The 25,225-nt window shown below is 37.5% G+C and overlaps 1 protein-coding gene across 1 annotated transcript in view; it reads right to left on the reverse strand.

Moving 5' to 3' along the window:
- The window catches only part of C8H12orf40 (chromosome 8 C12orf40 homolog), a 257,398-nt gene that overhangs the window by 228,829 nt on the left and 3,344 nt on the right, over positions 1 to 25,225 (reverse strand). Inside the window, exon 2 of the mRNA XM_058743119.1 lies at positions 20,984 to 21,052. The gene's annotated coding sequence lies outside the window, so the exon portion shown is untranslated. The remainder of the gene's footprint in view (positions 1 to 20,983; positions 21,053 to 25,225) is intronic.

Raw genomic sequence — 25,225 nt, forward strand, 5'->3', positions numbered from 1 at the left:
CTCTCTGTCTCTCTCTCTCTCTCTGTGTGTGTCTTTCAAAACTGAAAATAAAGATTAAAAAAATTCTTTAAAAAATAAAAATAAACAAAATCTCAAAAAAATCATTCCAATTTTGTCTTTGTTGATACTATTTTGTTTTCTATTTTCATTTCTATTTCATTTCATTTCTATTTTCATTTCATTTCATTTCTATTTTCATTTATTTTCTATTTTCATTTCATTTCTATTCTTCACTGTATTCTTCCTTTTACCTTGAGTTTACTATGTTCTTTTTTCTAATTAGTTAAATTAGAAATCCTTAGTAAATTGCTTTTAAAAGTTAATTTTCAAATTTTCTTCATCTTAACAAGCATTTAAGACTATAAATGTACAAGTTCTGATAAGTAGTTTTTATATTATTCTTCTCTTTTCATTATAGTATTTCCAAATATCTATTAGAAGATTTTTTTAATTTATAAAAGTTTCATATTATTTAATTATAACTTTGCTATTATTTTCTTCTTAATTGAATAATAATATAAAAATGGGGTATAAGAATTTAATTCTGGGGCGCCTGGGTGGCGCAGTCGGTTAAGCGTCCGACTTCAGCCAGGTCACGATCTCACGGTCCGTGAGTTCGAGCCCCGCGTCAGGCTCTGGGCTGATGGCTCGGAGCCTGGAGCCTGTTTCCGATTCTGTGTCTCCCTCTCTCTCTGCCCCTCCCCCATTCATGCTCTGTCTCTCTCTGTCCCAAAAATAAATAAAAACGTTGAAAAAAAAAAAAAAGAATTTAATTCTATCTTGGTTTCTTGAAATGGCATTAATTGAACAATTTATTATTTTTTTAGCTTTAATTATGTTTATTTTTTTCTTTGCTCACCATTCTTCTTGTACCTCAAATATTTCTGGGGTCATTTTCCTCTCTCAAGTTTGTTTACTGAGTTTCAGTAGAATAACAAAGACAAACAGATGATATTAAAAGTAGAGGAAAGAAAATCCAGCAAACTTAGAAAGGAATGACCATTAGATTGACATCTGTCCCAAGAGTGATACAAAAACCAAAGGATATTGGAATGATATCTTCAAAATATCAAGAAGAAACTTCTAGCAAATTCAAAGTTCTGTATCTCAGTGGAACTATCTTTTAAAAGTAAGAAAAAAGACAAAGACATTTCAAACCAAAACTGAAAAAAATTACTATAAACAGAGTCAAGATAATGGCTGAACATTTCTATTAATTATTAAAAGTCATACATTTTCAGGTCCAGGAACCAAAAGATCATAAGCAACATAAATCAAAATCGATCCAAAACTTTCTCATTCTTTCTAATCATTCTAGGTCCTAGAATGGAGCATATACAAGCCTTTTTCACTCTAAACTTCACGTCTCTTAAGATCTCTTTAACTATATTTCATCTCTTTGTCTCCCATGCTATGTTTGTGTTATTCTTTTAGATCAATTTTTCCAAGTCTAACCTTCTTTCTTCAGCTAGGCATAACTTACTATTTGATCTATCCACTGTGTTTTCAATGTTAATTATAAAAACTTACATTTCTAGAGTTTCTGTGTTTGCTCCCTTTCAAATCTCACTAGCCATTTTCAAGTCTTTTTTTCTTCTTGTCTCTTATTTTCATTTGCTATTTCTTGAAGTATATCAAGCACGGTTATTTTGTATTCTGTGTCTGATAATTCTGTAACTGCAATTATTGCATATCTGATTTTTTTCTTAAATTGTTGGCTTAGAGTATTATGGACCATATAGGTGGAGCTCGTTTATAATTAGGAAATCTCAGGTGAGATACATATTTTTTCCCATCCTATTTAGATCCAAAGATAAAACATGTACAGATGGTCACAATCTCACATTGTGTGATGAGTATCATTCTTTTCAGATCTTGCTTTTAGGCAGAGCTTTCTCCTATCTAATGTTTCTCTGTACTCAGACTCCAGATTTCCCTCTTGTTCCTCATACAGATGGGTTACTAAACCCAGGTCTGTCCATGGTAATAGACAGTCTTAGGGCCAATACCACCTCCAGTTCTCTTTTATGCCCACAGATTGAAACTTTGTTTCTGGCCTCTGTTCAACCCTACATTTAAGTTTAAAAAATTTTAAATACAGGTTTTTTTTAAAGGCTTTATATTTTTACTTATTTATTTTTTAAATATTTGTTTTTGAGAGAGAGAGCAGGGATGGGGAACAGAGAGAGGGAGACACAGAATCTGAAGCAGGCTTGAACTCATGAACCACGAGACCATGACCTGAGCTGAAGTAGGATGCTCAACAGACTGAGCCACCCAGGTGCCCCAAGGCTTTATATTTTTAAAGCAGTTTTAGTTTCACAGCAAAATTGAGGTACAGAGATTTCCCATATATCCTTTACATCCATACATGCATAGCCTTCCCTAGTATCAACATCCCACATGAGAGTGGTACATTTGTTACAACTGATGAACCTATAAGAACACATCATTACCACCCATATTCCATAGTTTGTATTAGGGTCCACTCTTGATGTTGTACATTCTAAGAGTTTGGGCAAATTTATAATTACATGTATCCACCATTATAATACCATACAGAGTATTTTCACTGTTCTAAAAATCCTCTGTACTCTGCTTATTCATCCTTCCCTATCCCCAACCCTTAGAAACTATGATAATTAATGTCTCCATAGTTTTGCCTTTCCCACAATGTTATGTAGTTGGAAATGTACATTATGTAGCCTTTTCAAATTGGCTTCTTTTACTTAGTAACATTCATTTAAGTTTCCTCCATGTCTTTTCATAGCTTGATAGCTCATTTCTTTTTAGCACTGAATAATATTCCATTGTCTGGATTTACCACTGTTTATCCATCCATCCATCCACTTAAAGACATCTTAGTTTCTTCCAAGTTTTGGCAATTATGAATAAAGCTGCTATAATATCTGTATACAGATTTCTGTGTGCACATAAGTTCTCAATTCCTTTGTGTAAATACCAAGGAGTACAACTGCTGGATCACATGAGTAAGAGTATGTTTAGTTTTAAGAAACCACCAGACTGTCTTTCTAAGTGGCTCTATCATTTTGCATTCCCACAAGCAATGAATGAGAGCGCCTGTTGCTCCACATCCTTGCCAGCCTTGGCATTGTCAGTGTTCTGGATTCTGGCTATTCTAGTAGGCGTGTAGTGGTATCTCATTGTTTTCATTTGCATTTTCCTGATGACATGTGATTTAGATCATCTTTTCCTATGCTTATTTGCCATCCGTATACTGTACCTTCTTTGGTGAGGTGTCTGTTAAGGTTTTTGACTATTTTTTAAATTGGGTTATTTATTTTTTCATTTTGTTGAGTTTTAAGAGTTCTTTATATATTTTAAATTAACAGTCCTTTATCAGATGAGTCTTTTGCAAATATTTCCACCTGATCTATGGCTAGTCTTCTCATTTTCTTTATGTTGTCTTTCACAGAACAGAATTTTTTCATTTTAATGCAGCCTAAATTATCAATACTTTATTTCATGGGTCACACCTTTGTTCCTTATCTCTATGTAAGTTTTTAGGATGTTTGATTTTTCCGAATGGGGATTTATCAGAGGTTTATCACTGAACTTCTAGTACACCATACAGCCAGAAACAGAAATCCTCCTGACTGGGTTTTTCTAGGTAAAGTCAAACACTTGCCTCTGTTTACATTAATTCTAGTGGGCAATAGTCAACTTCTCTCATTTCTATCACCAAGCTCTACTCCTGTCCTGTAACACTTGTTCAGCAGGTTTCTGTAGCTCAGTAAGTATCAAAGTAGGCAGGTGAGGAGGAAAGGGAAAAAGACTATATAGCATGTAGGTCCTTCTCCTGCAAGACACCCTTATTCTCAAAAATTACATTTCTTTTTTTTTTTGTTTTTAATATATGAAATTTATTGTCAAATTGGTTTCCATACAACACCCAGTGCTCATCCCAAAAGGTGCCCTCCTCAATACCCATCACCCACCCTCCCCTCCCTCCCACCCCCCATCAACCCTCATTTTGTTCTCAGTTTTTAAGAGTCTCTTATGCTTTGGCTCTCTCCCACTCTAACCTCTTTTTTTTTTTTTTTTCAAAAATTACATTTCTTGATGCACTTCTTATTTGGCTTGTTATAAGACAGAAGTATACATAGTATTAATGCTCTTAAAAGAAACCTTCACTTTCCAATTTCTCTAGCCTTCTCATATATAGGCTGGAAATAGGAGATGGCTATAGAACTACCTAACCATAATCTACATAGCACATCATTTTCGATCACTTATATTTTTCACCTGTGATTCTCAGCTTTGGGGCCCTAGTAGAAACCAGGAGAAGAACCTTTTCAAGGTAAAATATATATGCATTCACACAGTAGTATGAGTATATATGTATAGCTCATCTCTGAAAGTCAAAACATAAAACAGATAATTGTGGCTATCTCTGGGAAATGTGAATACTGAGTTGATAGGAAGGCTATTGCTTTCCATCATATCATTTTACATTGCTTAATTTTTTTTTTTACCATGAGCATCTTTCAAGTTTATTATTTAAAATGTCTTGAAGAAGACTCGATTTTTAAAAATTATTATTTATGAAGAAATGGGTCAGTTTTATCAAGAATTGTGAGAAGTTAAAGGAGATATGTTTTATTTATAAAAGTTCATTTGCCAGACAGTTATTGTCCGTTTACTTATGTGTTAAACACTGGGAAATGTAAAGATAAATAAGTCCCACAAAGACAACCTACAATCTAGTATAGGAAATAGACTTGTACGCAAATAATTCAAGGGAGTCAACCACTGCATTGAAAATGGGAAAAGTGAGTGTGTCTGAGATTTCAAATTAGAAAATATGTCTGTTTTGCACTGGAAATTCTATTCCACAGGTAAACCTTCTGTGTCATAAAGATGTTGAAGGATGGCACAAAAACAGACACATAGACCAATGGAATAGAATAGAAACCCCAGAACTAGACCCACAAAAGTATGGCCAACTCATCTTTGACAAAGCAGGAAAGAACATCCAATGGAAAAAAAGACAGTCTCTTTAACAAATGGTGCTGGGAGAACTGGACAGCAACATGCAGGAGAATGAAACTAGACCACTTTCTTACACCGTTCACAAAAAAAAAAACACCTCAAAATGGATAAAGGACCTGAATGTGAGACAGGAAACCATCAAAACCCTAGAGGAGAAAGCAGGAAAAGACCTCTCTGACCTCAGCCGCAGCAATTTCTTACTTGACACATCCCCAAAGGCAAGGGAATTAAAAGCAAAAATGAACTATTGGGACCTCATGAAGATAAAAAAAGCTTCTGCACAGCAAAGGAAACAACCAACAAAACTAAAAGGCAACCAACGGAATGGGAAAAGATATTTGCAGATGACATATTGGACAAAGGGCTAGTCTCCAAAATCTATAAAGAGCTCACCAAACTCCACACGCGAAAAACAAATAATCCAGTGAAGAAATGGGCAGAAAACATGAATAGACACTTCTCTAAAGAAGACATCCAGATGGCCAACAGGCATATGAAAAGATGCTCAACGTCGTTCCTCATCAGGGAAATACAAATCAAAACTGCACTCAGATACCACCTCACGCCAGTCAGAGTGGCCAAAATGAACAAATCAGGAGACTAGATGCTGGAGAGGATGTGGAGAAACGGGAACCCTCTTGCACTGTTGGTGGGAATGCAAATTGGTGCAGCCGCTCTGGAAAGCAGTGAGGAGGTTCCTCAAAAAATTAAAAATAGACCTACCCTATGACCCAGCAATAGCACTGCTAGGAATTTACCCAAGGGATACAGGAGTACATAGGGGCACTTGTACCCCAATGTTTATAGCAGCACTCTCAACAATAGCCAAATTATGGAAAGAGCCTAAACGTCCATCAACTGATGAATAAATTGTGGTTTATATACACAATGGAATACTACATGGCAATGAGAAAGAATGAAATATGGCCCTTTGTAGCAACGTGGATGGAACTGGAGAGTGTTATGCTAAGTGAAATAAGCCATACAGAGAAAGACAGATAACATATGGTTTCACTCTTAAGTGGATCCTAAGAAACTTAACAGAAACCCAAGGGGGAGGGGAAGGAAAAAAAAAAAGGTTAGAGTGGGAGAGAGAGCCAAAGCATAATAGACTCTGAAAAACTGAGAACAAACTAAGGGTTGATGGGGGGTGGGAGGGAGGGGAGGGTGGGTGATGGTTATTGAGGAGGGCACCTTTTGGGATGAATCCTGGGTGTTGTATGGAAACCAACTTGACAATAAACTTCATATATTGAAGAAAAAAGAACAAAGTAAAGGTCACTTAATATCAATATCACCACAAAGAGAGATAATATATGGCTGAATGAAATCATTGCTGTAGAGTATTGAGTGAAATTATATGTAGAATACAAACCAAATGTTGACATCTGTATGGCACATATATGAAGGAGGAGGGCTTGACAATTTTATTTTGTTACAGAAAATCTATGCCATTAATGGATTTCCCTTTTATTGTACAAAGAGTCCTTCAACATCTTTTTTTATGCTTGTTTTCTCTTTTCCATTGATTTTATTTATTATTATTTTGCAAATATCTTTTCTACTTTGTTCTTTATAAAATAATTTGCTGGTAGTTCAGTGCTTCTTATACCTGATTTCATAGGTTTCTTAGCCAAGATGTGGCTTATAAATAAATAAAGGAAACTTTAGGGGCACCTGGGTGGCTCAGTTAGTTTACGTCCGACTTTAGCTTAGGTCATGATCTCATGGCTTGTGGGCTCCAGGCCCACGTTGAGGTCTGAGTTGATAGCTCAGAGCCTGGAGCCTGCTTCAGATTCTGTGTCTCCCTCTCTCTCTGTCCCTTCCCTGCCCGCACTTTGTCTCTCTCTCTCTCTCTCTCCCTCCCTCCCTCCCTCCCTCTCTCTCTCTCTCTCTCAAAAAAAAAAAAAAAGGCAACTTTATGGAAAAGGCAAATCTTTGGAGATGGTTTAAAAAGATCAGTAGTGGGGCGCCTGGGTGGCTCAGTTGGTTAAGCGTCCAACTTCAGCTCAGGTCATGATCTCTCGGTCCGTGAGTTTGAGCCCTGCTTTGAGTGAGTTTGAGTTGGGCTCTGGGCTGATGGCTCAGAGCCTGGAGCCTGCTTCCAATTCTGTGTCTCCCTCTCTCTCTGCCCCTCCCCCCATTCATGCTCTGTCTCTCTCTGTCTCAAAAATAAATAAACTTAAAAAAAAATAAAATAAAATAAAAAATAAAAAGATCAGTAGTTATCAGGGGTCAGGGAGAAGAAAGGAGCAATAAATAGGGGAAGAATGGGAGTTTTAGGCCAGTTAAACTATTCTGAATGATACTGTCATTATACATTTCTCAGAACAAAGAATGTACAATACAAATGATCCCTAATGTAAACTCTGGACTTTGGTTAGTAATAACGTATCAATATTGTCTCATTGATTGTAACAAATGTTCCAGGCTAGTGCAAGATATTAACAATAAGGGAAACTGTGGAGGGTGGAGGAGGTGTATGGGAACTCTACTTTCCACTCAATTTTTCTGTAACATAAAACTATTCAAAGAATAAAATCAATTAATTAAAAAAAATAAAAGGCAACTTTAAATGTAAGTTGTCCCTGAAGTGTTGTGTGCTGCTTTAGATACAAATGCTTCCATTTAATAATAAAAGGCATCAATGTTGCCTTTTTCTGTGCAAACCTGATTGTGTTTTAAACAGAAAGGCTGCCAATCTCTTCTGAAAGTTTGATGAAGTGTATAACAACTTTTGCGCTGGTATCTAGATGTAAATGGACAGCTAGAGCAATACAATTTACTTTTCCTATATGCAGCATCAAAATTCCTATTCTCGGGGCGCCTGGGTGGCTCAGTCGGTTAAGCGTCTGACTTCGGCTCAGGTCATGATCTCGGGGTCCGTGAGTTCGAGCCCTGCGTCGGGCTCTGCGCTGACAGCTCAGAGCCTGGAGCCTGTTTCAGATTCTGTGTCTTCCTCTCTCTCTGCCCCTCCCCCGTTCATGCTCTGTCTCTCCCTGTCTCAAAAATAAATAAACGTTAAAAAAAAAATAAAAAAAAATTGCTATTCTCACATTTGAAGTTTAGCTACTGGTGCAGTCACCACACTCAAATTCATTTGTCCCAGCATGTAAAAATTCCCATTCTAAGGAGACTATTTTGGAAGATGTCATTTTCACTTTTTCTCTCATAAAGCCTGTTGGAAACACATTTCTTCTAAAAAATCTTTTCTGACACCACACTTTACTCAATCACTACCTGACTTTCTGAATAGTCCTCACTCTTCTCTTATTTCTGACTTCTCTTTGCAGCTAGAAATAATAGCACAAATCCCTTACAGGAATACTCGCTTTATTATGCTTCACAGATTTTTTTTTCTTCACAGATTTGTTTTACAAATTGAAGCTTTGTGTCAATCCTGCATCAACCAAGACTAATGCTGCCATTTTTTCCCAACAGCATTTGCTCACTTCATGCTTCTGTGTCACATTTTGGTAACTCTAAGCATATTTCCAACTTTTATATTTTTACACTTGCAATGGTGATTTGTGATCAGCGATCTTTGATGTTACTATTGTAATTGGTTTAGGATGTCCCAAATTGCACACGTATAAGACAGCAAACATAAGAAATGTGTGTGTTCTAACTGCTCCATATTCCCTGAGACACAACAATATGGAAATTAGGACAATTAATAACCCTACAACGGCCTCTCCGTGTTCAGGCAAAAGAGTCACACGTCTCACACTTTAAATCAAAAGCTCGAAATGATTAAGCTCAGTGAGGAAGGCACGTCAAAAACAGACAGGCTGAAAGCCAGGCCTCTTGTGCTGAACAGATAGCCAAGTTATGAATGTAAAGGAAAAGTTCTTGAAGGAAGTTAAAAGTGCTACTCCAGTGAACACAAGAATGATAAGAAAGTGAAACAGCCTTATTGCTGACATGGAGAAAGTTTGAGTGGTCTGGATAGACAACCAAACTAGCCACAACATTCCCTTCAAAGGCCAAAGCCTAATCCACAGCAAGGCCCTGGCTCTTCAATTCTGAGAGCTGAGAGAGTTAAGAAGCCACAGAAGAAAAGTTGGAAGCTAGGAGACGTTAGTTCATGAAATTTAAGGAAAGCCATGTCTGTAACAGAAAAATGCGAAGTGAAGTAGCAAGTACTGATGTAGAAGCTGCAGCAACATTGAGACAAGACCCTCCACCAGCAAAAAGGTTACGTGTGGCTCACTGAAAGTTCAGAGGATGGTTAGCATTTTTTAGCAGCAAATAAAGTATTTTAAAATCAAGGTTTATACATTGTTTTGTAGGCATAATGCTATTGCATGGTTAACAGTACAGTATAGTGTAAACACAGATTTTATACGTACTGGGAAACAAAAGAAAATCATTTCACTGGTTTTATTGCAATATTTGCTTTATTGCAGTGGTCTGGAACTGCACCACAGTAACTCCAAAGTAGGCCTGTACTTTGTGCCAGACCCTCTGTGTGCTAAGCATTTTACTTACATTAATTTAATCTTCAAGGCGACCCTTCCTTGTAGGTAGTGTGATTTCTATTTTACTAAAACTGAAGAAAGCCAGGACTATGAAATAGGTTTTGTACGACACTATCAGTCTTCTGCTTTCAAGGACTTTAGTGTAATTTTGTGTTTGGCTTGTACTATTTTAACGTGAACCCCCTTATATGTTGTTGTACTATATTGTAAATTTAAATCCTTGCCTATGTGCATGTTGTATAACTCCAAGGAAATGGTCAAGTCTGAAGATAAAGCACGGTGAATCCTTTTTCTCTTACCTAAAGCTTCCCTTCTCCAATCAATTCCCATCCTTGTATTTAGTCCTCAACAAATATTGACAACCATCTCTCAAACCATTTTTTAAAGTGTTTATTTATTTATTTTGAGGGAGGGGGTAGGGGCAGAGAGAAGGGGAGAGAGAATCCTGAGCAAGCTCTGCACTGTCAGCCCAGAGCCCAATTCAGGGCTTGATCTCATCAACCATGAGATCATGACCTAAGCTGAAACCAGGAGTTGGATGCTTAACCACTTAACCAGCTGAGCCACCCAGGTGCCCCTCTAAAACCATTTTTTTAGTGCTGAGCACTATTCATGACTTGGCGCTTTGTGTGTCTGTGTGCTCATTTAAAATTTGTCATTGCAGCCAAATTGCCTTCCAGAGAGGTTGCTATCAATTTATGGGTAGTATAGTGTAATGGTTAAAAGCGTTGACTTGGGACTCACTAAATGTGCAACCTTGGTATAAATCACTAGATTATGCTGCCCTTCAATTCAACTGTAAAATGTGAATGACAATATAGCAGCTACCCACAGGGTTACTGGGATGATTAAGTGAGTTAACACGTATGAAGACTACTTGGCACATTGCAAGAAGTGTATAAGAGCAACTAAACCATTGTTGGCACTTGAGATTCTATCAGAATGTCATTATTGTTATTAACAACCTGATGGGTATAAAATTCTGTTGACTTATTTTTTTTTGAAATTATTATGCAATGTATTTAAACAAAAAGATCTAGTAATTGTTTTATTTACTTATTTTTTTATTATTTAAAAATTGTTTAAAATTTTTTTTTTAATTTATTTTTGAGAGACAGAGACAGAGCATGAGCAGGGGAGGAGCAAAGAGACAGGGAGACACAGAATCCAAAGCAGGCTCCAGGCTCAGAGCTGTCAGCACAGAGCCCGATGTGGGGCTCAAACTCAGGAATCATGAGATCATGACCTGAGCTGAAACAAGATGCTTAACCAACTGAGCCACCCAGGCGCCCCAAGTAATTGTTTTATTTTGCATTTTCCTAATTACTAGTAAGGTTGAGCATCTTGTGGTTTTTTGTTCGTTTCTTTGTTTCTATTCTGTGAATGATCAGTTCATAGCCTTTGTTCATTTTGTAAAACTTGTTTTATGTTTTCATACTGATTTGTGTTTTAGAATACATTTGGGGTACTAATCCTTTGTAATAAATATAGCAGTATTTTTCTTTAGTTGTTACTTATCTTTTAACTTTGTTCAAGATGTGTTTTTGTTTGCAGTTTTAAAATTTTATGTACTTAACGTTAGTTAAGCTTTTCCTTCAGGGTTTTCAATTCATGTCATATATTTTATGTTTTCTTCAATATTTACACAACATTGTTTTTTATATGTGGGTATTTAATACCCTAGGAATTTTTGTGAATGGGGAGAGGGAGGCCCCAGCCTCCCCGCCCCCACCCAAATGGTTAAGTATTTCCACATGAATGATCTGGAATTTGATCATCTGTCCAGGCTTGAGTGCTTGCATTCTTCATCCCTCAAAATCTGCTCTATTGCTTCTGTAGTGACTTTTTCAAAAAAGTAGAGTAGATAATCTTATCAATTCTTTCTTGGCTTTAGTTTTCCACCTTGGATATGGAAACTGACCTTGAGGAAGGTTGTGAACATCAAGCTGAGTACCACTGAAAGGCAGCTTGAGATGGGAAGGTGGTGAGTAAGTAGGCAAACAAGTCATTGTTTTAGCTTTGCTCCCATAAGAAATTGCATAGATCAGGAGGTTTAAATAACCGTAGTTTATTTCTCACATTTCTGGAGGCTGGGAAATCCAAGATCAAGGTGCTGGCCAATTTGAGTGCCTGATGAGAACTCTCTTTCTGGCTTGTAGTTGGCTGCCTTCTTGCTGTGACTTCTTTGTGCACAATGGGAGAGAGAGAGAGCAAGCTCTCTGGTGTCTTCTTCTTCTTCTTTTTTTAAAGTTTATTTATCTATTTTTAGAGAGAGAGCATGAGCACACAAGCAAGTGGGGAATGGTAGATAGAGAGAGGAAGAGAGAGAATCCCAAGCAGGCTCTGTGCTGTCAGTGCACAACCCAACACGGGGCTCAGTCTTACCAACTGTGAGATCGTGACCTGAGCTGAAATCAAGAGTTGGACACTTAACCAACTGAGCCACCCAGGTACCCCTCTGGTGTCTTTTCTTATAAGGACACTAATACCATCATGAGAGGCCTACCCTCTAAACCTAATTATCTTTCAAAGCCTCCATCTCCAAATGCTGTTACACAGGGGGTCAGGACTGCAATATATGAATTTGGTGGTGGTGGGGGGAGGGGTAGATATAAACTTTCAGGCCATAACAGTCATTCTTACAGGTCAGTGGGTCACCTGTTGGTCATACCTTTCCATATCAGACAGCTTTCAAGGTTGGGTTGATTTCAAAGGAGGGAATGAATGTCCTCTTGACATTTCAGAGCAACCTCACACAGACTGGAGATGCTGCCATTCTCTGAACCTGAGGTTAGCCCATCAGAAAATAGAAGGTGTGCTACTTATGTGTGCCCACAGTAATTGGCCCAGTGTAGACAGCATCACCTTAGTGGATTTGGGATTGCCACTAGGCTCCACTTTGCAGCAGGAATGGCATATAGCATAGTACCCATTATGGCTGGGATATCAAGGAGCATCATACCCATTGTACCAGCTGGATTTCCCTCTCAATGTCCATCTCCTCCAGCGTCAGATTCATGCTGAATACCACACACTCTGGTAACACAGTAGGGGCTTCATACACATGGTCTGGGCACTGCCATCCTGGCCTTGGCCTCCACCTCAGGCATGGAGTCCCACAGGAAGGTGGGGGGCCCCAGCCTGTAAAGATGTTACATTTTAAAATTATCCACCCACCAGTAAAAACAAAACAAACTAATTTGGTATTTAGATTCATTAAGAAATTAAAATAATTAGAAAATATTATTACTGATGTATGATGTTGCCAAATGAAAACATCACATATGCATTAAGTAGGAGTATACGGAGCTATAAGGAGCAACAAAAGATAGTAACATACTATGGTTCATATGTTAGCACTCTTTTCTGTGTAAACTCATGAAATTTTATTTATATTTAGCATTTGCTTCTAAATCTAAACTCTCAGGTCAGAATATGATAGGTATTTGGTGTGGTGAAATTTTCCAACTCTTTTTTGTATGTTATGCTGAATTGTTTCCTAAATTTAAACATAGCAGAATCAAAATAAAACCCATGGGCACATCTGCATACCCTGTGCATGCAGTAAAGGCTACTGCAACTTAATTGGTAAAGCCATGCTCCATGAAGAGCGGCTAGTGTTTCCTTAACTGAAGTTCATGTTCATTAATATTTGGGTTTAAGCAAAGTACCATTCATTCATCCTTTTGCTCAGCGAATACTTATTGAGCATCTACTTTGTGCCATTGCACCATAGCAGGCATTGGGCACAAAGCAGTGTACAATATACATGGTCCATGACCATAGTCAAGTCTGTGGAATTTTCAGCCAAATAGGAAAGAACAAACACATGTAAAGAAGACATGGACTTTTACAATATGATTTCACTCATATGTTGAATTTAAGAAACAAAACAAATGAACAAAATAAAGAAGACAAACCAAAAAACAGTCTCCTAACTAAAGAGAACAGACTAGTTACCAGAGGGGAGATGGGTAGGAGGATGGGTGAAATCGGTGATGGGGATTAAAGAGTGCACTTATCATGATGAGTACTGAGTAATGTATAGAATTGTTGAATCACTATGTTGTACACCTGAAACTGATATAATAATTATACTGGAATTAAAATTTTAAAAAGTATTTTAATTAAAAGACGACATGGATTTGTTAAAGAATAGGATTGTGAATGTGATCTAGGTGAAAGCAAATTTGTACAGAAGGCTTAAACTGTATCAGGGTAAAGTAATACTGAAAAGGACACAGAAATTTCTAGTATGGAGATGGCAAATAGGGTGTCTTAGAAACATAGATATCAAAGTATTCTTTAAATTTAATTTGGAAACCACACTATGCTGTGGAATCCTTTTCAGGTTAATACAAGTAGTAAAAAACATTGTTTTTGGAAGAGATATTTTAGAAAAATGCATGCATATATAGCTCATGACACTTGTTTAATTTTTATTTTTTTAAGTTTATTTATTTATTTTGACAGAGGGAAATCCCAAACAGGCTATGCACTGTCACTGCAGAGTCTGATGTGGGGCTTGAACTCAAGAATCATGGTATCATGACCTAAGTCAAATTCCAGAGTCAGGCACTTAACCGCCTGGTTTTGTTTTGTTTTGTTTTGTTTAAACCAAACACTCAGGTGTCTGGGTGGCTCACTGGGTTAAGCATCTGACTCTGGAATTCGGCTCAGGTCATAATCTCAGGGACATGGGTTCAAGCTCTGTGCTGGGCTCCGTGCTTACAATGTGGGGCCTGCTTGGGATTCTCTCTCTGCCCTCCTCTGTCTGCCCCTCCCCCAGTCATACTCTCTCTCTCAAAAAATAAATAAATAAACCCCAAAACAAACAAACCAAACACTTAGGTAAGTATTTACAAAATATCAATGTTATAAAAAGGATTTACAGATAATTTGGTAGCTGTTCTGGTGCTTAGACACTGACGTGAGATGAATTGAAGAAAGGCAGACTGGAATCAGAGATACCATTTGGGAAGAAAATATAATAGTTTTGACAATTGCTTGATGTTTGAGTTAATAGTTTTCTTTATGTCTTATAAATACATAATTTATATATTTATATTTTAGTATTTAATAACCAAAATATGTGGGCACTTCAAAAATTTTACTAAAGTTTTATGTTCTTTTAAAAAATCATATGAGTGCCTGGGTAGCTCAGTTGGGTAAGCATCCAACTCTTGATTTTGACTTAGGTCATGATCTTATGGTGGTAAAATCAAGCCCCTCATGGGGCTCCATGCTGGGAGTGGAGCCTACTTAAGATTCTCTCTCTTCCTCTCCCTCTGGTCCTCCCACCGTATGTGTGTGCATGTACATGTGCTCTCTCTCTCAAAAAAACAAAAAAACAACCCATTAACAAATAAACAAAAAATCATAACTTATTTTTAGGCGTGCCTGGCTGGCTTAGTCAGTAGAGCATGGATGGAACTCTTGATCTTGGGGTCGTGAGTTCGAGCTCCACATGGGTATAGAGATTACTTAAAAAAATAACTTTTTTGAAAAACTCATGACTTGTTTTTAGTAGAATACTTCCCATATGTAGTATTCTATGGTTTACAATATATGAGATATTAGTAACACAGTAACTTTTCACCCTGTCAGGAATATACATCAGGAAAGACAAGCATTGTCTTTCTTCCCTCCTGCCTTCCCTCCTTTTTCTTTCTTCTTCTTTTTCTAATGGTTTATAACCCATAGGATAAAATAAATATCCATAAGTCCATGCCTATATAAATAAATAATGAAAGAAATAAATAAATGGGGCAAGAGGGCAGCTTTTCCTTCTAGTAGAATTCCAATTAATAAAAATAGAAGGAAAGATGGAAATAGAAAATCACTATTAGGCAAATATCCTAGTGATTATTGTAGATAAGAATCAGTGACAGATTTTAAAATTAGTGGATGAAAGTATAAGAAAAAAGATGATCATACTGTCAACACATCTTCCCATATTTATTAATCACAAAGACAAAATAATTTTATGGTGAAGAAATCCAGCAGACAACCACCTCAACCACATGATCAAAGTCAACATCAAAGTGGTGCTGTGGACTGAACTGGATCCCCCACAAATTCGTATGTTGAACCCTAAACCCCACTATGACTGTATTTAGAGATAGAATCTTTACTGAAGTACTTAAGATTAAAGGAAATTCTAAGAGTAGGGCCTTGATCTGATGGAATTAGTGTCATTAAAAGAAGAGATATCAGAGAATTTATCTCTACACAGCACAAAGGCAGGTGTCTATAAGCCAGGAAGAGAGTCCTTACCAGAAACTGATCCTGTCAGACCTTGATTTGGGACTTCTAGCCTCCAAAACCATAACAAAACCAAAGTCTGCTGTTGAAGCTGCTGGGTCTATGGTATTTTGTTAGCACAGATTAAGACATATTGATAAAACATATTGGCATTATGCACCTCCTGATGGGATGTACTGTGAAGGCCACAACATCACTTCTCTGGTATTATTAAAGTGTCATTTTTCTTTAATAATAAACTCAATCAAGTCTTTTTTTTTATTTATTTTTTTTTTTTATAAATTTTTTTTTCAACGTTTTTTATTTATTTTTGGGACAGAGAGAGACAGAGCATGAACGGGGGAGGGGCAGAGAGAGAGGGAGACACAGAATCGGAAACAGGCTCCAGGCTCCGAGCCATCGGCCCAGAGCCTGACGCGGGGCTCGAACTCACGGACCGCGAGATCGTGACCTGGCTGAAGTCGGACGCTTAACCGACTGCGCCACCCAGGCGCCCCAAACTCAATCAAGTCTTGAGAAAACATTAGACATACCCAAAGTGAAGAATTTTCTACAAAATGTGTGTGTGTGTGTGTGTGTGTGCGTGTGTATTTATCTTCAGAAATCTACCACTTCTCACTACCTTTATTGCTGAGCCTGGCCCAAGTCAGATCATTTCCTGCTGAGAATATGGTCATAGCCACCTAACCATCTCCCTCTTTCCAATCTCTAGCATCCCTAAGTTTATTTCCAACCCAGTGGTCAGAGTGATCCTATTAAAACATAGTTAGCTATGTCACTACTTAGTTCAATATAATCCACTGGCATCCTATCCCACTCACCAATTTTATGCCTTGAAAGGTCTGCCCTTGATGATAATCTGGTGATCATCTGGCCTTTTCTTCCCTGTACTAACCCCTCCCTTCTACTTCTCTAACATCATCTCTCAGTGTTTTTTTCTTGGCTCACTTTGCTGCAGCCATATTACCCACTTGGTTGTTCCTTAAACAGGGTCAGGTGTGTTTTTACCTGAAGGTTTTTGCATTTGCTGTTTCTTCTACCAGGGATGCCTTTCCTCCAGTTTCCCCATGGATCATTTCTTCACTTCTTTCAGGTTTTTCTCATGGATGCCTATTCATTCATACCTTTTCTGATTATTTTCTTTTTTTTTTTTTCAACATTTTTTTTTAAATTTATTTTTGGGACAGAGAGAGACAGAGCATGAACGGGGGAGGGGCAGAGAGAGAGGGAGACACAGAATCGGAAACAGGCTCCAGGCTCCGAGCCATCAGCCCAGAGCCTGACGCGGGGCTCGAACTCACGGACCGCGAGATCGTGACCTGGCTGAAGTCGGACGCTTAACCGACTGCGCCACCCAGGCGCCCCTGATTATTTTCTTTAAAATACAAAACATTCCTACTACCCAAGCATTGTGTATACTCCTTTTTTTTTCCTATAGCATTAGTCACCATTAAGTATGTGTTACATTTTACTGATACTGTTTTATCTTTCTCTCTTCTAAAAATGAGGGCAAAAGTTTTTGCCCACTTTGTTTTCTGCTAGATCTCCAGTGCCTGAAATAGTGTTGCACATAGTTATTGAATAAATGGTTGCATAGATGGGTAATAATTGCCATCTAGATTGAATTTAAGCCATGAGGGAAAGTGTAAAAAGGAAAGGAAAGAGGACCTTGCACCATGAATTGGGAGTTTGAAGATTTAGAGATCAGGAAGTGAAGGCCTGAAAAAAAGTCTAAAATACCTGAATTAGTGGCCTAGAGATAGAGAGTATCTCTGGGAAACAAACAAACAAACAAACAAATGAAAAAACAAAACGCAGTTAACTCTTAATTGCTATTTGGAATTCAAGGGCAATGTTTCCAGAAGAGAGATTTTGGTCATCCATAAACATTTACACACTATCAAATGATATGCACACAGTATCTACTTTTTAAAAACTTACAATCTAATGGGAAAGACATCTTTAAAACATAAATTCAAAGTAAATTAATAACCTTAATTATGCCTATGTACAATGTGAGTGTATAAAGGGGCCCTTGGTCTAATCTAAGTGTGAGAGCATAAAGAAAAGAGTCTAGGGGTGCCCAGCTGGCTCAGTTGGTATTGTGTGCAACTCTTGATCTCAGGGTTGTGAGTTCAAGTCCCATGTTGGGTGTAGAGAGTATTTAAAAATAAAAGAGTCTAAGACACTTTCAAGATTGGGTAGAAGTTCTTCCAAATAAACAGGGGTAAAATGGAGATAAAGTGATGAAAGTATTTAAATACAGTGTCATTTAGGCACTAAAACACTTGTTGAACTGATGTAATGACTTACAAGTGGAAATGGAACTTAGGTTGAACCCTTTTTGCATCTTCATTATGAATTTCTCAAAGAAGTAAATTATCCCCTTGCCTTCCCATCACCAATTCTTAGTTCCCTGGACAGCTAGCTTTTCTTTCCCCTCTTCTACCACAATTATTCTCTATGGTTACAATTAGTTGTATTGACCTGATAGATCCATTGATTCTTCTTCTGTCCTCGTTCCCTTTGGTTCCTCCCATACCTCCATTCCCATGTTCTACCTACCCTTTGACAATCACTTTATCACATTACTTCAGCCCAAATTCTCTTTCTTCTCCCAAAATGAACTCTCCCTTCCTTCCACCCAACTTGCCTATTTCAGCTAATAGTACTATTCTCTCAATTGTCTAGATTTAGGGATATTTTTGAAAACCACTTTATAAATTCATAATCTCTGATTGGAAGGACCCTCCAAGACCTTTTATTTTATTTTTTTATATTATTTATTATTACAAATTTTTAAAGTTTATTTATTTATTTTTGAGAGAGAGAGAGAGAGAGAGAGAGAGAGCCTGAGCACGAGTGGGGGAGGGGCAGAGTGAATAGGAGAGAGAGAATCCCAAGCAGGTTCTGCACTGTCAGCATGGAACCAATGTGGGACTCGAACTCACAAACCTTGAGATCATGACCTGAGTCGAAATCAAGAGTCGGACACTTAACTGAGCCACCCAGGCATCCCCTACGTTACATATTTTATGTTTGTTTATTTTTGGGAGACAGAGAGAGACAGAGTGTGAGCAAGCAGGAGAGGGACAGAGAGAGAGGCAGACACAGAATCTGAAGCAGGCTCCAGGCTCTAAGCCATCAGCACAGAGCCTGATGCGGGCAGGGCTCAACCCACAAGCTGTGAGATCAAGACCTGAGCTGAAGTAGGAGGCTTAACCTACTGAACCACCCAGGCTCCCCATGCTATATATTTTTAAATACTACCTTTGTCTTATCACTCTTTCACTCACAAAGTTTAAATGGTTTCCTATATTTTATCAATCAAACCCTTCTGCTTTCAAGATTCTACTCACCTTATTTCTCTTGGTGTTGCAACACACCTTCTTTGTGGTGTATGCATAAGCAAGTGTGTTTAGTGCTGCCATTATCTTTTGCTAATTTAATGCCCACTGACACCTTAGTGTGTCCAGATCTCTTTTTATCTTTATTCTTGATGTCAGTAGAAAGAAGTAATTTACTTACGTATTTATTTTAAAGTTTGTTTATTTTTTTATTTTGAAAGAGAAAGAAAATTCCAGGCAGGCTTCAGGCTGTCAATGCAGAGCCTGACATGGGGCTCAATCCCACAAACCGTGAGATCATGACCTGAACCGAAATTAAGAGTCAGGCATTTAATCAACTGAACCACCCAGGTGCCCCCAAAGAAGTCCTTTAAATAGTAATTTTGAGATGTCTTTGGAGTAAAACTTGAGTTTAACAACTATTTTCTTGTCAGAAATAGTTCCTAACAACTATTTTCCTATTTCCCTTTGGACTTCTGCAAAAATTGGAGGAGTAGCTTGGGATCATAAAACAAATACAAATGTCACCAGTTCCTTCTGTCTGAGGGGGGTCTTTCCTGGTGGAGTCCACTATGAAATAACTGTTATCAGATTAGATCAAGGAAATGAGAGTCAAGTTATACTGATTTAGGTAAAGCATCTTACAACGTAACCTCTGTGTTTTTACCTAAAAACCACTGATTCTACCAAATAGATATCTGTATAAGGAAAATTGAGAGATCTACATGTAAAGACTTTGTATTCTCTTATTTAATGTGTCATTGTTTTGAGGGGAGATAAATCTAAGCACATGTTCATTGCAGAAGTTGGTGAAATACTTATCATATAATTGTAGATTATAATTAATTTTAACTTCATATTTTGCTATAGGTTTTCTGAAATACAGTAAGAATGAAAAACCTAGAGCTTCATTAATCTTTTGGTTTCAGGGTATCCAGAGCCATGAGAATTTGAAAAATATCCAGGTGGAGGTCACACGAAAAGAAAATGGTGAGAAAATAGAAAATGAAAGCAGGAAATTCAGTTAAGAGATAGGAAAAAAAAGTGGTGGTATTGATGGATAAATAAAAGAGGAGGGGTAGTAAATGGTGAAATGTTCTCATACAAAAATAACTAATAAATTATCTTTCAGTGATTCAGTTCTATAATACCCCCCCCAAAAAAAAACCCCACAAAAACACAAAGAATGAATGACTATCCCAAAATGCTTATCAAGTTGAGTCCTGCACAGTTAGAAAAAAAAAACAAAACAAAACACACTCCTCTTAACGAACTTGGCTCAAGAGTTTGGCTCAAGACCAGCATGACTTAATAGCTGTAATTTGCATTTGAATGCAATTAACTGGGCCAGTACTTTGGGGTAATCAAGCTGTGTGCAATACGCGTAAGCTGCAAGCTCAACAAAAGTCCAAAGCACTGGAGAGAAATCTTTGCTCTTTGAATTTCCCTTAGATTTGGAATCCTGGTGCAAGCCCTTAAACACAGTTTTAGATTTCAGAACTCTGATTTTAAGTGTGGACACAGAAATTTAACTTTTCTCTACCTGTTTATTCTTAATGAAAAGAAATTTAGATACTCGCCATTAGTTCTCCTTAGAAGAATTTCACTATTTTTATAAAAGTGATTGATGTTACATTTTAAGAATTTCAAGCAATATTAAAAGGTACAAAGAAGGAAATGAAAAAATCCCTCAAACCCACCCAGAAACGACTCCCAGTACTCAAAATAAACATAAATGAGAAAAATGTGAAGAAAATGTGTAGTTAGTTAAAACTTTGATTTTTCTAGTAATGTTATGAGTCATTAAAAAATAAATTTACAAGATGTGAACAAACTCCTTTTATCATGAGGTTAATTACTGTAAGTATTTAAGCTCACCTTGTGTTACTTTGCAGTATATGTTCTTCATATGCAAACACTTGTACTGTAGGCTGAGATTTTCTAAGCCTAAAGAATAAAAAGTATGGTGAAATTAACAGTGAAGAACAAAGAACCCAGAACAGGGAGTCGAGATATCTAGATTTTAAATGAGCTCTGCCAATTGGGTAGTGTACGTGTGAGTATTGGGGCAGGTTGGGTGTGGGGGTGGGGAGAAAGAGAGTGGGGGAAGGGGGCGGCCGCTGGAGGTGGAGAGCAATTCTCCTCTCAGGAACTGTTTCCCTGTCTGTAAAATGGAAGGGGTGTACTAATTGTAAAATGTTCTTCATCTCCAAAATTATAGGAGCCTAGCTTACATTCGCCACTTTACAGAAACTCAGGTGCTCTGGTTTTCTTCCTGATAGTTTGAAAGTAACCTTTAATAGACACTACAGTTTGGAAATAGTGTCTCTGAGAACTATAACCAGGAGGCAGCAGACTATCTACAATGAAAACTTGTTCTGTGTTGAAATCAAAGCATAGCATACCCTTCTGGGAATCACTTATTTGTTGAACAAATAAGTACTGGCTGCACTCTTGAATTTTCCACAGATTCTGCCCTTTTAGTAATTTACAGTCTAGTTGAGGAGTTAAAAAGTGATCATAACAATAACAAAGACATTAATGAAATGTGATGAAGATCTGAAAGAGGAAAAAATCACACATCTGGTGCAGAGGCAGAGTGAAATCACAAATAGGTTGAAGAAAGGGTGATTTTTGAGTTGGGCCTGAACTATAGATAAGATTTTGACAGATAGTTGTTTGTTGGGAAGGCTTCTGTTTCCTCATATGTTACATGGAGGTGATAACTGTACTCAGCCTCTAGAGATGAAAGAATTATGTAAAATAATTCATGTTAGTCACTTCACACATTACAATGGCATGGTATGAGAGTCTCATAAACGCTTTCCATTGTTATTAATGAGGAAAATGAATAAAACAAAAAGAATCACTAAAGGAAAATTGGTATTTCTGATTGTGATATTAAGGGTTGGTTTCCTAGAGACTGTTTTCAAAAAGATTTCTGAGGAGATGGCTGTCTAGGCATGCTCTTCCAAAGCTGGTTGTTTGCACATAAAGTTGTAATCAGAACTTTTTCTTTTAATCTTTCTGCTAGCAGCAAAAAGGAAGAAGCAAATAACTTTTAATGACTGATTAGAATGTGAAAACCAGAAAAACACTGGGTAGATGGCCTAGAGGGAAAAAACTGGTGAGACAGTTGCTCTAATGCATGTTGTAGCTTCTTTTTGGCTGCCTGTTTACTGTGTACTAGAATCTCTCTTCTGAATGTACCTTAGACAGGTGCAGCTGCAGCATCTGTATCTGTTTCTTAAAACACTTCGTATTACAAAGATATTTACCATAAAATTAGCTAGTTTTACAGGGCACTTATTGTGAGTTAGTGCTGTGATTAACATACGATAAAACTCTTTCAGTCTCCAAAACAACTCTATAAGGTGAAAAATACATTGCCTACGTATAAGAAGCTGAGACTTAGGTCCCACATCTTGCCCAAAGTCACTTAGTCATTCAGCTTATCTTTAATGATCCATATTATGTGTCAGACGCTGTTGTGGGACCTACAAATACATGAGTGAATAAAACAGAAAAGAGGGGTGCCTGGGTGGTTCAGTTGGTTAAGTGGCTGACTTTGGCTCAGGTCATGAATTCAAGGTTCATGGGTTAAGATTCTGTCTCTCTCCTGCTCTGCTGTCAGCACAGAGCCCACTTTGGATCCTCTGTACCCTTCTTTCTCTGCCCCTCCCAGCTGGTTCTCTCTCTCTTTAAAACATAAACATTAATAAACACATTAAACAATAAATTTCATATATTGAAAAAAAAAAAACACATTAAAAACATTAAAAAAAAAACAACCCAGAAAGGTCTCTGCTATCTTGAAGCTCATATTCAAATGGAGGCAGACAATAATACAAAAAAATTATCAACAAGAAAATATAACCTAGTGAAAAGGGCTATGAAGAAATAAAATAGTGATATGATAGTGAATAACTGCGGGTACACAGTGCTGGCTTCATGGGTGAATGGTTAGTGCACTCACACAAGGCCCTGGGCTTAGAGGGCCTTTACTATTAATTTAATGCTCTACTATCACTGTCTTTTTTAAAAAATATATATAGTTTTTTTTAAGATTATGTATTTATCTCTCTAAGAGAGAGAGTGCATACACAACCAAGAGCAAGGGAGGAGCAGAGAGAGAGGGAGAGAGAATATTTCATGAAGGGGTCCAAGCCATGAACTATGAGATCATAACCTGAGCTGAAACCAAGAGTTGAACACTTAACTCACTGAGCCACCCAGGCACACTATCTACTATCACTGTCTTAAAATGCTTAATAATTCTATCTTTGGATTTGTGTTTCATGAGGGAGATGTGGTAAAAGACTAGTGCATCTGGGTAAGTAGAGGACATAAGGCAATATCCATGTCCTCCATTCTTTGTGGCACATTCTCCTATAGCTTTTGTGACGTCCTGTGAGCATAGAAATCTGGTTGATCTATAATGTGTGGGAGTTCGGTGGGATTCAAAGCCAGTATGAGTATGAGGTAAACATGTTTTGTGTGTGTAAGCAGGGATGCTGATACTTTGAGAGGCTATGCTTCCCTTGGACCAGAACTTGCTTCAAATAAAAAAAAGAAAGCAGTGGCATTCTAAGAAATACACTGACCAAAGAACCCTATCATATTCTTTCTTAGTCATCACTTCCCTGTGGCTACTATTAATGATGATGTAAAAGGAAAACAAAGACAGGGAAAAGTAGTTCTTCTTCCTTTCAGTTCTTCCTTACTCATCTGTAAGCCAAAGGTAGAAACTGTTAGTAGAATACAGATGTATCAACAAGTGAAATAAAAAAGTTGAGTTCGTTTTGTGCAATGTTTTCACAGTTAAGAATGAAATTCATATGCATGTATGTACTACACAATAGGAACTGTATAATTTTGATAATTCCACATGTGAGTTAATTGCTCTACTCATAGTTAAAGCTGGCATTGCACAATGTAAAGATGAATGGTAAAATTAATGTTAATAATTAAAAACTTTAAACTTTTCTTTGTGGAAAGTAACATTAAATAGCAAATAAATACCATGACAAGTTGAGCGAGAGTTCAGAAGAAAGAGCTTTATATTTTAACATCTTTTTTTTAAGTTTATTTATTTTGACAATGAGAGAGAGAGAGAGAGAGAGAGAGAGAGAGAGAGAATGCATGAGCTGAAGAGAGGCAGAGAGAGGGAGACACAGAATCCCAAGCAGGCTCCACACTGTCCACAGAGCCCAACATGGGGCTTGAACCCATGAACTATGAGATCTTTACCAGAGCTGAAATCAAGAGTCAGACACTCAACCAACTGATCCACCAAGGCTCCCCTGTATTTCCGCATCTTCTTTTTTTTAATTTTTAAATGTTTTTATTTATTTTTGAGACAGAGAGAAACAGAGCATGAGCAGGGGAGGGGCACAGAGAAGGAGACACAGAATCTGAAGCAGGCTCCAGGCTCTGAGCTGTCAGCACAGAGCCTGATGCGGGGCTCGAACTCACAGACTGTGAGATTATGACCTGAGCTGAAGTCGGACGCTTAACCGACTGAGCCACCCAGGTGCCCCAAGTATTTTAGCATCTTTAACAGAATTTTTATATTGCTTTTCTAACAAGATGCTCTTCATTTTCATTTTGCATTGGGACATGCAAATCATGTAGCTGGCCCTTGTGGGGGTGCTACCTCAGATGGGATGATCAGGAGAGGTCTCTCTGAGGAGAAAAATTTAAGTTGATACCTAAAAGTTCAAAAGGAGCCTACCATGGGAATATTTGGGGAAAGAGCATTACAGGTAGAGGAAATTAGCTACCACAAAGTCTCTAAGGCAGGAGAGAATTCTTTGTGTTGAAGAAATAGAATGAAGGTCAGTATCACCACAATGTAGTAGTTATGACTTAGAGTAACAACCGATAATGTTAGGGGTGCATGGTTGGCTCAGTTGGTAGAGCATGATACTCCTGATCTTGGAGGTTCTGAGTTCAAGCCCCATATTGGACAACACTTAAAAAGTGTTTTGTTTTTTTTTAAAACCCACTGATAAAAAAAAGAAAGAAAGAAAGAAAGAAAGAAAGAAAGAAAGAAAGAAAGAAAGAAAGAAAGGAAGGAAGAAAAAAGTACAAAGATAAGGCTAGAATCTGGAGAGGCCA

The sequence above is a fragment of the Neofelis nebulosa genome, chromosome 8 (genome assembly GCF_028018385.1).
Source record: "Neofelis nebulosa isolate mNeoNeb1 chromosome 8, mNeoNeb1.pri, whole genome shotgun sequence".
Lineage (NCBI taxonomy): Eukaryota > Metazoa > Chordata > Mammalia > Carnivora > Felidae > Neofelis > Neofelis nebulosa.